The sequence below is a fragment of the Triticum aestivum genome, chromosome 4B (genome assembly GCF_018294505.1).
Source record: "Triticum aestivum cultivar Chinese Spring chromosome 4B, IWGSC CS RefSeq v2.1, whole genome shotgun sequence".
In the NCBI taxonomy this organism is placed as follows: Eukaryota; Viridiplantae; Streptophyta; class Magnoliopsida; order Poales; family Poaceae; genus Triticum; species Triticum aestivum.
This window is the reverse complement of record NC_057804.1, coordinates 553,666,218-553,669,934: the sequence shown is the minus strand read 5'-3', so window position 1 is coordinate 553,669,934 and position 3,717 is coordinate 553,666,218. Positions and strand designations below refer to the sequence as shown.

The 3,717-nt window shown below is 37.1% G+C and overlaps 1 long non-coding RNA gene across 1 annotated transcript; it reads right to left on the bottom strand.

Annotated features, from left to right (window-relative positions):
- Positions 1-1,881: 1,881 nt before the first annotated feature.
- LOC123095203 (uncharacterized) lies at positions 1,882-2,300 on the bottom strand. Its single transcript, XR_006446122.1, has 2 exons — positions 2,233-2,300; positions 1,882-2,108 (listed from the first exon to the last, which is right to left on the bottom strand). It is a non-coding gene; the product is annotated as an uncharacterized lncRNA (long non-coding RNA).
- Between the last annotated feature and the right edge of the window lie 1,417 nt (positions 2,301-3,717).

Here is a 3,717-nt window from a genome sequence, read left to right as displayed (position 1 = left end):
CAGATGCAGAGGCAGGGGGTCTTCCTCCTTTTCTAAAAAAACATGAGCTCTCTAATTGCTCTTATGCGTGGTAACAAAGCAGATAGATCACCAATAAAAAGGCAGCAGCAGCAGCTACTGCTGTAAGAGCAAGACAGGACAACGAGAGCATGTGACTCCAATTAGAGATTCAGATAATAACAATCCTGCGGTAGTGGACAGTGCTTATCTTCTCAGATCATGCTGATGTTGCACATGAGAAATTATAAAGGGGAAGCACAGATTCAGGTGGTGAAACAGTTAAGGAGTACAAGCTCAAGACATTCAATGATTCAAGGCATGCACTAATGTCCAGATTTCCATACATTCCAGTATGTTGACATATGTTAATGTATAACTTGTAAATTGTGATCATATGCCATGGGCACTACTGATGGGATTTCGTCTCCAGACCCGATCGTCATGGAAAAGCGAGGTGACAGGGGTGAAAGCTGGGCCACGTAACATCATTTTGTACTACTCTGTATTTCGAGTGATCATTGGATGCATCTTTCATTATTTTTTTAAATAAGAAATTTAATATGCCTTCTCCTGTGCAAGTAACTATTGTTTCACTTGCAAATTAGACATACAATACACTTCATCTCCCAAACGGGGTAGACGACAATATGATTATGTATGTGCCAGTGTTGGAAAACACAAGAACTATACCCTCTGTAACGTAATATAAGAGATTTTTTGACATTGTCATAGTGTCAAAAAATATCTTGTTATAGAGGGAGTAGAACTCAATCTTGGGGTTTCATTGCCCGTTCAAATTCTGTCCATATATAAATGGGACCGAAGGATGCATTACATCTTATATTTGCTTTCTAGATAAATGTTTATGAACAAGACATGATTCAGCAAGATGTGCATGAGGATTGTAAAGGAATATATTTGCCATGATTGTACTAAACTATTAGAATATTTATGCCCTGTTGCACGGGCAATTACCTAGTATAGATAAAAAGAACCAATGCAATATATTTTTAAATCTTAGCTGTCAATTTCTATGGTTAACATCAAATTAACGGATATAAATAAATGACGGATGGAGAATTATCAAAGCTTCGTTCTTTTAATATTATTAGGTAATTAGGTATTAGGTATTAGGTATAGGTATTGGGTATTAGGTACAGAGTATAGATTCCACGTTTTTCTCTTCCATTGGGTTCATTAGATTTAGGAAAAGTAGAAGTTGCCGAAATTCTCTGTCCTACACATAGAGACTATCAAGAACAATTGTCTTATGTGGGCGAAAGCCCATCTATAATTCAAGTTGAAGAACACATTTTTCATTCACTAGCGTACTTCAAATTTTTTGCACCTTCCTATTGTCCATCTCAGATTTCCGTTGAGTGATCAAAAGGCGAGGAAGAATTATTCCAATGTTTACAGGACATCATTCTAGTTAGGCTTGCTTCTTGCCATACTGCTCTGCTCGCAAAAAGTGATTATCTCGTTTTAATCTTGCCACAAAAAAAATTAAGAATTATTTGAATTTTCTTCTGTTTTTCGGGATTTTACTATTCATCTCAACCTCATTTGATCCCGGGAGCAGAACAGGACCTTCACCCATAATGTTCATTTACATCCAAGATATTCATTATAGTTGTTAAAGATTGGAACAAGATTTTCGGGACATTATAACGAGGAAACTAATTGAAGCATATGTTTTCCCGCCCGCCCAAGCGACTATAGTCTCATCCTGCACCATAGTTACTTGCAAGCCATCTCGATTGCTATTGAGAAACTCAAGACTGCCTTTTTGGATGCACAACAAATCTACTTTGGAGGTTTTTTTCATTTCCCTTCTTTTAACTCAAATGGTTCTTTTTAGCTACATCAGAGAGACGCTAATGATGCATTGAATAAATGCAATTTATTTATTTTGCATGAAGAACTCACTGGTACAAACTAGCAGTATGAGACGGATCACGTACAACATACACAAAAACCTCCACTATCATTAATCTCACAGTACCCACCACGAGGATATCCAAAGGAAAAACACCACTTTTCACATATCTTAGAGTCGCTACATGGTATGTTACCATGGTGTTGTGTGCACCTCCCTTCAATCATATCTGCATTAATTGATGAGTAAAATATGTATGTTAATATGCTATCCCATATTGTAAGTTCAATAAGCAATATATGGAAGGATCAATGTCATGTAAATTCAAGTTTGCAACACATTCTTCTCCTTACCACAAGACATGACGAGTGCTAGCATAAAGATAGATGCAATAGCGACAACGATGGTGGTCTTGCAAGCCATAATGAGCAATTTGAATGGGCGTCCATTTATATGTACATGTATTTATAGGGCTAAAAAAGATTGTGTGATGCATAAATTTCTTAATGACATTTACGATGGATATTGGGCATTTTATTTTGATCAATATACCTATTTCATATGTTTCAAACAAAATATATTTAGGTTCCATATCTAACTCCAACATTAATTGTTAAGCTTTAGAACAAATTTTGATGATATGTACCAGAGCAAACAAATGCTTTTGATTAATTCATCCAGATTTAGGTCATATCGCTCATTAGATCCAAGGTCGACATTAGTTGTTGAAGATTTCAAGTAGATTTCTGTAGTGCGAACAGGAGGAACCTGATTAATGTTGCACATTAATCTTGGCATGCGTGATAGAGTTTTTAGGGATAGGCGGTGTAATGAGATTATGCATTTTATTGGTACTAGGATAATGCCCATGCATTGCAACGAGATATATATTGTCTAGTATGTTAGCCTGTGATTACCTGTCCATATTAATGTGATTGTGTAAATAAATGTTTATCAAATTCTACACATGATTTACCATATAGTATGATGAGAAATGTGGTATGTAGTTAAAGTGGAGTTGATTCAGAAGGGAAGTTAATTAAGGTGATTGATTATCATATACAACAAAGGTTAGATGAAGGGGTGGTGGAAAGAAAAGTGAAAGATGTAACCTTACATTGTTATTAGTAAGTAGAGACTAGTTAATTTCCCGTGAGTAGAAATGGGGACCTAGATTTCCTAGTGATTTTAATATCAATCATGTCTAACATAGCCATTTTGGTTCATTATGTGCTTCATGTGGTTGTTGTCATTTGTTCTTCTCCTCCCCATGAGCCGTCTTCTCTGCCCATGTCATTGTTGTCCCTCTCATCGTCGCCGAGTATCTCGATCAGCAATGCAATCTTCTTCTTGAACAGGCTCTGATGCTCCAGCAGCTGCCTCACTAGGAGGTTGTCACTATCTGGTTCTTGCGCAACAACACAATCTTCTTCTTGAGCAGTTACCTAGATGAATTAATTCAGTGTAGAATTACACACACAACAATGACTCAGAGTGTTTCAATATCTGAAAGTAAGAACATGCATTATTTCAACAAAACAAGGATTTTGATTAGAGACCTCCATCACTCAAAGTATCAATCCAGCTATTTTTGCATTGGTGCAATCTTGAGTATGCTGGCATATAAACATTATTGAACTCTGGAAATAATTCTGTCCTACATGGGCAAGAAGATCATTCAAATAACCTCTTCCATTCTACATGCATCTATCCATTAAATCACAAAAATCCGCAAGAAGAGGCTGTCAGCGTTCTGGGAACGGGGGTTCCCAGACTTGCCTGCTTACGGCCCGCGGCGTGGCTCCACCAGTGGCCCAGTATGGACCATCTTTGTCAAC